The following is a 12,249-nucleotide window of genomic DNA, read 5'->3' as shown; positions in this document are numbered from 1 at the left end:
GAATACGAAAAGGCCCATAATAGCGAGGCGTGAACTTATTCAGAGAAAGACGAGAGGGCAAGAATTTGGAAGAAAGCCAGACTTTATCCTGAGGGTGATAATCAGGAGTGGGTCCACGTTTCTTATCAGCGATCTTCTTCATATATCTCTTAGTGTGCAATAAATTAGATCTAATTAGCTTATGGAGTTGCAGGAGACGTTTGGAAAAAGATGTAATGGCAGGCAGAGGAGAGGTAGATTGAGGAGCAGTAGGAAAAGAGGTCGGATGATAGCCATAGGAACAGAAAAAAGGAGTGACCTTGGAGGCACTATGGACAGAATTGTTGTAGGAATATTCAGCAATAGGAAGATAAGTGTTCCAGTTGCTTTGGGTGGAATTACAAAAACAACGAAGGTATTGTTCTAGTCCTTGATTCAAACGCTCAGTTTGTCCATTGGTCTGAGGATGGAAACCGGATGATAGTGCTATATTGATATTCAGGCCCATATTTATACTTTTTGACGCTAAACTGCGCTAACGCAGTTTAGCGTCAAAAAATTTTGCGCCGTCTAACGCCATTCTGAAGCGCCATGTGGGCGCCGTATTTATGGAATGGCGTTAGACGGCGCAATCAGACCGGCGCTGCCTGGTGTGCGTGGAAAAAAACCACGTAGACCAGGCAGCTCCGGCGTTGGGAAAAAATGACGTTAGGGCGTCTTAAAATGGCGCAAGTCAGGTTGACGCTAAAAAATCGTCTTAACCCGATTTGCGCCATTTTTTCGACGCCCAGACGCCATTTCATAACTCCTGTCTTAGTAAAGACAGGAGTCATGCCCCCTTGCCCAATGGCCATGCCCAGGGGACTTGTGTCCCCTGGGCATGGTCATTGGGCATAGTGGCATGTAGGGGGGCACAAATAAGGCCTCCCTATGCCACAAAAAAAATAAAAAATAAAAAAAAATTATACTTACCTGTACTTCACTGGGATGGGTCCCTCCATCCTTGGGTGTGCTCCTGGGGTGGGCAGGGGTGGCAGGGGGGGTCCTTGGGGGCAGGGGAGGGCACCTGTGGGCTCATTCTGAGCCCACAGGTCCCTTAACGCCTACCCTGACCCAGGCGTTAAATTCAGGCGCAAATGCGGGTTTTTTTGACCCGCCACCTCCCGGGCGTGATTTTTGCCCGGGAGTATAAATACGACGCATTTGCGTCGCCGTCATTTTTTTAGACGGGAACGCCTTCCTTGCATCTCATTAACGCAAGGAAGGCGTTCACGCTAAAAAATGACGCTCTTTCTTCATACTTTGGCGCTAGACGCGCCTAACGCCAAAGTATAAATATGGCGATAGTTTTGCGCCAAATTTGCGTCGAAAAAAACGACGCTAATTCGGCGCAAACGGAGTATAAATGCGGGCCTCAGTGTCTTGCAAAAATGTTTCCAAAACCGGGAAATATACTGGGGACCCCTGTCAGACACAATGGTATGTGGAAGTCCATGGAGACGGAAAATATGGTCGATAAATATCTGGCTCAATTCTTGGGATGTTGGTAATTTCTTTAGAGCAGTAAAGTGGGCCATCTTAGTGAAAGAATCAACAGTGACCATGATAACCTGGTTTCCAGCTGATGGCGGAAGTGAACACATAAAGTCAGTGGAAATAGTATGCCATGGCGTTGGTGGAACTGGCAAAGGCTGTAGTAATCCTGCAGGTCTGCTACGGGGAATCTTGACTTGGGCACATATGGGACAAGCCTGAACATATCTTTCGACATCTGATTTCCAGGTAGGCCACCAGAAAGATCGCGAAAGAAGTTCTTGTGTGGCCTTAATACCTCTATGTCCAGCAACCGGTGAATCATGGCACATCTGTAATGCTTTGTCTCGCACTCTGTTAGTAGGGAGGAATAACAGCTTCTGATGAAAAAAGAATCCTTCTTTCTTGCATAAAAAGGTTCTTATTTTCTCTATTTCGCTATTAGACAGGCTGGAATACTCCAGTTGTACCTCATCCAGAAAAGATTGAACAACTCCAATGATCTTACTAGGCTCCAGTAGAAACTGAGATGGGGAAGGAGTACAATCTGGATAGCGTCGAGACAGAGCATCAGCCAGAATGTTTTGAGATCCAGGAATATAGGTGATGTAAAAGTCATACTGACTAAAGAAAAAGGCCCAACGCGCCTGGCGACTATTTTGGCATACAAAATTACGTAGACATTGCAGATTACGGTGATCTGTTCTCGCCTCGAAAGGCTCCTTGGATCCCATCAGAAACTGTCTCCATTCGATGCAGGCTGTCTTCAGAGCTAACAACTCTCTTTCTAGTACAGAGTAATGTTGTTCAGCTGAAGAGAGAATATGGGACAAATAGAAAACAGGATGTTCAAGACCATCATCTTCTTGAAGTTGAAGCAAGACTGCTCCAATAGCTTTTTCGGAAGCATCGGTAACTACGATAAACTGTTTATTGGTATCTGGATGTCTCAAGATGGGAGCTTGAGTGAATGCCTTCTTTAATTCTTGAAAAGCTGTTTCAGCCGCCTTGGTCCAGACAAACCCCTGTTTTAGATTTTCCTTCTTTAAGGTATGGGTTATATGGCTGGTCTGTTTAGCAAAGTCTTGAATGAACTGTCGGTAAAAATTTGCTAATCCTAGGAAACATTGTGTTTCTTTGATAGAAGAGGGAGAAGGCCACTCTAGAATTGCTTGTACCTTTTCTAGGTCCATAGCTATGCCGGTGGAACTTAAATGATAACCCAGATATTTGACTTCCGTCTTATCGAACTCACACTTTTCGGGTTTACAGAATAGTTGATGTGCTCGGAGTCTGTGAAGGACTTGTTTCACATGAGAAGAATGGAGTTCGGGGTGTCTGGAAAAAATAAGGATGTCGTCCAAGTAGATTACGAGTGTCTGGTTCAAGAGATCGGAAAATATTGAGTCCATAAACCTTTGAAATATAGCAGGAGCGTTCGTAAGACCAAAGGGCATGACTTTATATTCAAAATGACCGAACGGTGTCCTGAATGCTGTTTTCCACTCGTCTCCTTCTTTTATACGTAAAAGGTGGTAAGCTCCCCGAAGATCCAACTTGGTAAAACGTTGAGCCCCTCTGACTGCCTCTAAAATATCCTTAATGAGGGGCAAAGGATAACGATCCTTTATAGTTATCTTGTTTAGGCCTCGAAAGTCTATGCAAGGACGAAGATCTTTGGTCTTCTTAGGTACAAAAAATAGAGGAGCCCCTGCTGGAGAAGATGATGGAACAATGAGACCACCCTGTACATTTTCCTCCAGATACTCCTTAAGAACTTCCTTTTCAGGTTCCGTGAGAGAATACATCCTCCCAAAGGGAACGACTGTTCCAGGTTCCAAAGGAATAGCACAATCGTACTCTCGATGTGGAGGTAATACAGGTCTGGATGGTTTTTGAAACACGTCTTGGAACTCTAAATAATGTTCAGGAACCCCTTGGACAGTGTTGATGGAATACTCCGTAGTACTCTTCATAGGTGTTAATCTGTTTGGTGACCAATATTTATCGGAAGCAAAGCAATTTTCTTGACAAAACTGTGAGGATAAAGAAATTGTCCGGGTTACCCAGTTCACATATGGGTTATGTCTAGTAAACCATGGAATTCCGAGAATAATGGTATGGTTGGGAGATGAAATGAGATCAAAAGAGAGGTGTTCTTGATGATTACCAAACTGTAAATTTAACATCAAGGTCGTAGTATCGACTGGACCTGAGGATATTAAAGATCCATCCACGGTGTGTACTTGTTCAGGAATGTCTTTGGGTTGAGTGGGAATTTGCAGATTAGTGGCCCATGTCTTATCCATGTATATACCACTAGCACCACAATCCAATAATGCCATAGTTCTTTCTTGGCGGCCATCAGGTAGTTGTAATATGACTGGTAACACGAACAAGTAAGTTGTATTGTCGTTGAATGAGCTGATAGAAGGTATAGCCGATGATCCCGTCCCCTCCCTTCTTACATAGGACGGGAGGTGACGTTTCCCAAGGGTCTAGGTGGACGTACAGGACATGTACGAAGCAGGTGACCAGCAGAACCACAGTAGAGGCACAATCCCTTCTTCCGTCTGTCTTCCTTCTCACTAGCAGAGAGTGGCCCTCGAGCAGTATCCACTTGCATGGGTTCCCCTTCTATATCTTTAGCAGGAGGACGAGATTCCTCAGGATGAGGTGGATACATCCGTGAAGAGCTTGGCTGAGACGCTCCTCTACTCCTTCTCTTCTCCATTCGTCATTCTTGAAGACGATACTCGATGGAAAGTGCTTGATCCATGAGGCCACGAAGATCTTCAACTCTGGTGGAATGTACTAATTCATCCTTAATTTCTTCCTTAAGTCCTCTGCGAAACAAAGTTACCAGGGTACGCTCCACCCAAGTGGTCTCTGCTGCTAATTGACGGAAACGTGTAATATATCGGAGGACATCCTGGGAACCTTGCTGGATATCACATAATGCTTCCTCTGCCGAGGCTTCCAATCCTGGGCGACTAAACATTTGTTTGAAGCGGGTCACGAAGGCAGAATAGTCCGACAATACTGGATCGTTGGATGACACCATCGGGGTTGCCCAGGCCAAGGCAGGACCGTATAATGCACTAATAAGATATCCCACCTTTGTCCTGTCATGAGAGAATTGGCTAGGTCTGAAGGCGAAGTAAACCGTTAATGCATCCAGGAATTCACGCAGTTTAGTTGGTTCACCAGAGAAGCGAGGCGTTGAGGCGGAGATAGTCGGAACATCGCCACTGCGGAGGGCCAAAGCCTGTCGTAAGACCGCATTCTCGTTGCGCAATTGTTGCAATTCCTGAGCTTGTTGCTGAATAGTAGTCAAAAAAGATGAATCAGGATCTGCAGCCGCCGCCACTGTGTCATCCATAGTATCAGAAGATGTCGGAATGGTTCGGCGCTGCTTTCTGTCACGACTCACGTGCTGCTGGCGCCTGGAAACCGCAGATCTAGTGGCGTAGGTCTTGAGGGTTCGGCTTTGGCCCAGAAAGGGGCGACTCTTTCTAGTAGCCACGGTGCTGCAGGCAGTGGAAACGCCAAGAACAGACCGTGCCCTTTAGAATTAGTGCCAGAGGGAAAAAACCCCAATAAAGGGGAAAAAACCTCCAAAAAATGGATTGCTGAAACGAAAACAAAACCAGGAATCAAACAGGAACAAAATGCAGGTAAATGCAAAATTGAAAAGATTCAGAACCGAAGGCTAAGAATCAGGAGCGAAGACACAATCTGAGCAGAAAGTGAAGCAGCGCAAGGAAAGGGAGAAAACAGAGCCCTTATATACCAAGAAACAGGAAGTGACCAACAGGAAGTAAAAAGACACCATTTTAGATAGGGAAAAAGTACATAGGATAGAATAGAACAGGAACCATAGAAAATAGGGACCAAGGAATGCTGGGAAGAAAAAGGTAACATGGGAAGGGGGAAAGACATAAAGAAAGGACAGAAAATGCCTCGAAAAAGTAAAGAAGAAAAAGAAGAAGAAGAAAGAAAAAGAAACAGGTAAGGAGGGGTCAGGGGAGAACAGGGACACCACAGAAGACAGAGCGAGGCCCAAAATAATATCTGGGGCCTCGCGCTGTACAAAGAAGACTCGGGGCGCGCCGCGTCCTGAGAACGCGCTGCGCGGCGCGAGCCGAATGCTCGGCTCGCGCCGCACCACGCGGCGCAACAACCATAGCTAGGAAGATGAAGCTATGGCGGAGAATCGTGGACGGGGTCAACACAGTGGGACAGCACCCAAGAACTAGGGATGACATCAGGAAGAGGTGGAACGACCTACGGGGGAAGGTGCGTTCCGTGGTCTCAAGACACCAGATTGTGGTTCAGAGGACTGGCGGCGGACCCGCACCTCCTCCCCCAGAACTCACAACATGGGAGGAGCAGGTCTTGGCTATACTGCATCCTGAGGGCCTCACAGGAGTATCTGGAGGAATGGACTCTGGTAAGTCAAATCTTAACTATTACATCCCCCACCCTACCTGCATGCTATCACTTACCCCCACCCTCGCCCTCACCCCCATCATTCCAACTCCTCACCTATGTCCCAATATCACAAACCACACATCCCAAACCTAAGCCTTGCATGTAACACCAAAGCATGGACACCCATCACCAAAGCATGTCCACTGCACATACCCATACACCCCCCTAAACCATTATCACACAAGGTCCCACTTAAGAATGCAAGCACTGGGCTACAGGGTCACCCACCCATTGCACACCATGGCACACACAGATGCAATAATCATGCTTTTACACCCCTGCAGGACCCCTATCCAACATCACCGGACAGGAGGGTCCAGACATGTCCACTCCACCCACAGAAGAGACCCACAGTGATGACAGCAGCTCTGTCCAACTGGATCTAGATGACCAGCCCGGCCCATCTGGGACCTCGGGACAGTCGGTTCCCCTCACACTGGCACAGGCCACTACAGAGCTTCCCCCCTCTGGAAACACCAGCACAGCACCCACCCAGCGGGCCCATACATCTGTCCCCAGGACACGTCAAGCAGCAGTGTGTCCACCACTACAGGGAACCCAGGCTAACCCACCACCCTAACAACACCAGGGACCTGGGGGCAGTGGTAGTGGGCACACGGTTCAGGGGACAGAGGCCCAGGGAAACAGGGGAACTGGGAGGGCTGCTGTGCGACAGGGGGAGGTCAGGCCCAATGAACCCACTCTCCACGAGGCCCTCTCCAACATCATGGGAGCATACCACCATTCCCAGGAGACGATGGCAATGGTACTGGCCAAGTTTCAGGAGACCCAGCGGCTGCAGGAGGAACAGTATTTGGGGTTCAGGGAGGAACTTAAATCCATCAATTCCACCCTGGGCACCATTGTAGGGGTGCTGAAGGAACTCGTCAACACCAGGAGGGACACTGTGGCACCACAAGGGGCCCCTGACATTAGCCTGGACGATGAACTGTCCACCACCTCCGCCGGCGCTAGTGGACAGGAGGCACAGCCACAGGACCACGACACCAGCACCCCACCCCCTGCAGATGGAGAACCACCCCGCAAACGGTCCCTGAGGTCCAGGACAAAGACAGAGAACAATGCCAAGACTCCCGCCAAGAAATGAGACCACCCTGATTGTCATCCTTTTGTCCCACTTTGTCACCCTGTCCATACTTAAACTGCCCCACCTCCACTTCCTATGCCCCTTTGGACAATGCACCTGTAAGACTAATAGACTAGACTCTGCCATGGACATTCCTCCACCATCACCCCTGACCATTTTACAACCCCCTCCAATAGTTAGCACTTAAATAAACACCCTTGAATCACAAAACAATCTGGAGTCAGTCTGTGCTTTCACAAATGTGTATTTGCAATAACTGAGGAAAATAGCAATGTCCATTCTATTGTCAACATACCTATGTCACACAGCTCTAGTCCATGAGGTAACATAGCAGAGGTCACACATCTGTGAAATTGAAAGGGAAAATGACAACTCAGGGTCCATACAGTGGGTGAAAGTGACAGACAGATGAGAGTTAGAACAATTAGATCAGATGAAGCAGGCAGTGTTGTCTTCTTACCTGTGTCTCACTGGAAGTACTGTTGGATCACTGTGTTCCTGTTGTCTATGTCCTCTTCTTCTGCTTCCTTGTCTTCACTGTCCACAGGCTCCACAGCTGCCACAACACCTCCACCTGGACCATCCTCCTGCAGAAAAGGCACCTGTCGTTGCAAAGCCAAGTTGTGAAGTATACAGCAGGCCACGATGATCTGGCACACCTTCTTTGGTGAGTAGAATAGGGATCCACCTGTCATATAGAGGCACCGGAACCTGGCCTTCAGGAGGCAAAAGGTCCTCTCTATAACCCTCCTAGTTCGCCCATGGGCCTCCTTGTAGCGTCCCTCTGCCCTTGTCCTGGGATTCCTCACTAGGGTCAGTAGCCATGACAGGTTGGGGTAACCAGAGTCACCTGCAAATGGCGAGGGACAACTGTTAGACACACACTAACTCTTAGTGACATCCCCAGACCGAGACACCTAGTCACACTGTATTGGGTCCATGTCCTCACCTAATAGCCACACATGGTGCCTCTGGAGTTGCCCCATCACATAAGGGATGCTGCTGTTCCTCAGAATGTAAGCGTCATGTACTGAGCCAGGAAATTTGGCATTCACATGGGAGATGTACTGGTCTGCCAAACACACCATCTGCACATTCATAGAATGGTAGCTCTTCCGGTTTCTGTACACGTGTTCACTCCTGCGGGGGGGACCAAGGCCACATGTGTCCCATCAATGGCACCTATGATGTTGGGGATATGTCCCAGGGCATAGAAGTCATCTTTCACTGTAGGCAAATCCTCCACCTGAGGGAAAACAATGTAGCTCCGCATGTGTTTCAGCAGGGCAGACAACACTCTGGACAACATGTTGGAAAACATAGGCTGGGACATCCCTGATGCTATGGCCACTGTTGTTTGAAATGACCCACTTGCAAGGAAATAGAGTACTGACAGCACCTGCACTTGAGGGGGGATTCCTGTGGGATGGCGGATAGCTGACATCAGGTCTGGTTCCAACTGGCACACAGTTCCAGGACTGTGGTACGATCAAGTCTGTAGGTGATAATTACATGTCGCTCCTCCATTGTCGACAGGTCCACCAGCGGTCTGTACCCAGAGGATGCCGCCATCTCCTCACCTGCCCCAGCAGACATGCTCTATGGAGGAGAACAGCGAGCAGAGAGTCAACGAACTCTGAGGTACGTAAACACAACTTAATCGTAAAATGTTTTCAAATCGACATATGGCTGGATTAGTGTTAAAGCAAGGCCTAGACATGTGTGACGCAGTCAAAATTAATGCCATGTGGCCCCCTGAAATGGCGTCTGCCTGACCTGTAATGTGGGACAAGGGGATATGAGGTAACTGCGCTTGCATTGTGCACCGTCGCGGTCGAAGACCGCAGCACAATCCTGCATTGGTTAACATTGGACCCTATGGGTCCCAGGAGCCAATGACGATGTACGCCGGCGGTGACGGTACGCACTGCCATGGACGTCACCGCCATTTTCTCTCTGTTCACTCACTTGATACCTGATCTTCGACAGGAGAGGACCTACACTGCAAGTGCTCATGTGACCTCAGTCTGGAAGAGACAATGGCTTGTGTGTCTGGGAAAGGGCCCCTGCCTTCAGCACGGAGGAGTTGGAGAAACTAGTGGATGGGGTCCTCCCCCAGTACACACTACTCTACAGTCCTCCAGACAAACAGGTGAGTACACTGTGAGCATGCTGTATGGGCAATGGCTGCTTGGAGTGGTGTGGCTTACAGATGGGGGGAGAATGAGGTGTGCATGAAACGACGGTGAGTGCATGTGCGTCATGGCAAGGGTAGGGATGCGGGCCAATGACTGTGATGTAGTGGATGGTTATATCTTCTCCTTTTCCCCTGTACTATTCCTGTAGGTCAGCGCCCACCAGAAGAAGGTTATTTGGCGTGCCATCGCCAAGGAAGTCCGGACCCTGGGGGTTCTACCACAGACGGAGCACCCACTGCCAGAAAAGATGGGAGGACATTCGCCGCTGGAGCAAGAATATGGTGGAGGCCCAGCTGGGGATGGCCTCCCAACGTGGGAGGGGTGCCTGTCGCACCATGACCCCCCTGATGTTCCGGATCCTGGCAGTGGCATACTCGGAGTTGGATGGGCGCTTGAGGGCATCACAGCAGCCACAAGGGGGTGAGTACACTCTCATTCAGCTGATTCAGCGTGCATTGTAGGTGTCTGGGTGGGGGAGGTGGGCTGTGGGTTTCCCTAGGCCAGGGCGAGTTTAGTAGGCAAGGTCCCTTCTTAAGGCAGGCCCTGTGGCACCCCACCCCACCTGTGTACAAAACCAACTGCACCTAGTCAGGCTCCTGTGACTTCCATGTGTGCAGCAATCGGCCATAGCCTTGAAATCCATGTCCCTGTGATTGATTAGGGAACTCCAAGTGCACGGCGTAGTGCAGGGGGCTTCTGTGTCTGTAGTGTCCACCAACGGTAGTGGTATTGCATGCAGTCAACATGTCTTTCTTCTGTCTTCCCCCCCCTTTTTGTGGTCTCTCTGTGCTTGTGTGCATTAGCATCATCAGGCGGAGGAGCAGTGCACCGGAGCAGGAGGGCGCTGCATCCCACATGGCCCTGCAGGGTGACACAACGGAGTCTGAAGCCACCAGTGGGACGGAGGGCGAGGGGAGCTCCACGGCGGGGACAGGAGCAGACACCAGCGGATCTGACTCCTCCTCTGATGGAAGCTCCCTTGCGGTGGCGGGCCACTCTGTGCCCACTGCATCTACAGGTACAGCCGCCACCCCCCCTACCAGCACCGCCCTCCCAGCAGTCCCTCAGCGTTTGCCCCGTGGCCGCTCACACAGGATGGTGGGCATCTCCTTCACCCCAGGCACCCCAGCCCCTGCCCCTGTTACCCCTGCTGCCCTCAGTGAGGAGGCCATTGACCTCCTCAGGTCCCTCACTGTTGGGCAGTCTACCATTTTGAATGCCAATCAGGGTGTAGAGAGGCAGTTGCAACAGACCAATGCATACCTGGAGGGCATTCATTCTGGCTAGGCAGCCCATCAGTGAGCTTTTCAGACTCTGGCGTCAGCACTGATGGCTGCCATTGTCCCTGTCTCTAGCCTCCCCCTCCAACTTCCTCCACCCAGGCCCAAACCCCTGTACCTCAGCCTATCCCAAGCACACCATCAGACCAGCATGCACACACGTCCACACACAAGGGAAGCTCAGGCAAACATAAGCACCACACATCCCACAGGCACTCACGCAAGCATCATACAAATGCAGACATACCAACAGCCACTGCCTCCACTGTGTCCCCCTCCTCCTCGTCTCCCTGCTCCCTCCCAATCTCGTCTCCACTCACACCTGCATGCACTACATCGTCAGCCACTACCTCCATCACCAGCACACCCACCACCACACCCTGCTCACTTGCACTCACCACCCCCACTACAATTCACACATCCCCGTGCCCTCTCCCAGTGTGTCTGTGAGCCCACCTCCCAAGGTACACAAATGCAGACACACACCCACCCAACAGCCATTCACCTCACGACGGCCTCCAGCCCATGCACCTTCACCCAAACTCAGCAAACGTACACCTCCTACAACCACTACCTCTTCCTCCACTCCCAAACCCCCTCCATCTACCCGTCCCAATGTGTCCCAAAAACTTTTCCTGTCCAACCTTGACCTCTTCCCCTCACCTCCCCCACCCATTCAGTCTCCTAGGGCCCGCCTCTCCAGGTCCCAACCCAGCGCCTCAGCCACAACATCAGCGGGAACAGTGGTGCCAGTAGTAACTGGCTTCTGGAGTGCGCCAGGCAGCAGGGCAGACAGTGTGCCAAGGAGCCAGAGCACGGGCAGTCCCCCACCTTAAAAGCACAAAAAGTTGGCCAGTGCCCGGTGAGGAAAATAATCTTCTACCAAAGCCGCTCCCAGGGGTACAGTTGGGAATGTGGAGCCAGCTGCGCCACCATCGAAGGTGGGGAAGGGGCAGAGTAAAACAGGCAAGTCTGGGAGAACCTGCACGGCAGACAAGACCGCAACAAGCACCGCTGCCAAGGACACCGCCGCAACAAGCACTGCTGCCAAGGACACCGCAGCCACAAGCACCGCGGCCAAGGACACCGCCGCCACCAGCACCGCTGAACAGGACATCGCCGCCACCAGCACCGCTGCCAAGGACACCACCGCCACCAGCACCGCTGAACAGGACACCGCCGCCACCAGCACCGCTGAACAGGACACCGCCACAACCAGCACCGCTCAACAGGACACCGCCGCCACCAGCACCGCTGCCACGGACACCGCCGCAACAAGCACCGCAGGCCAATGAGCACCAAAGATTCCGACGCTACTGAGGCCGCCACGAGCAGGATGAAGCACTCTGGGTACAAAGCCCCCTCCAGAACCAGTGGAGATTCACATCCACTACCTCAGTCCATGGCAGGATGAAGCACTCTGGGCACAAAGCCCCCTCCAGAACCAGTGGAGAAAGGCTTCCACTACCTCAGTCCTTGGCAGGATGAAGCACTCTGGGCACAAAGCCCCCTCCAGAACCAGTGGAGATTCACATCCACTACCTCAGTCTTTGGCAGGATGAAGCACTCTGGGCACAAAGCCCCCTCCAGAACCAGTGGAGACTGTTATCCACTTGAGAGACTGTGGCTTTGCACTCCCCAGGATAAAGCAGTGGGC

The sequence above is a fragment of the Pleurodeles waltl genome, chromosome 5 (genome assembly GCF_031143425.1).
Source record: "Pleurodeles waltl isolate 20211129_DDA chromosome 5, aPleWal1.hap1.20221129, whole genome shotgun sequence".
Taxonomy (NCBI): Eukaryota; Metazoa; Chordata; class Amphibia; order Caudata; family Salamandridae; genus Pleurodeles; species Pleurodeles waltl.
This window is presented reverse-complemented; position numbering follows the sequence as displayed.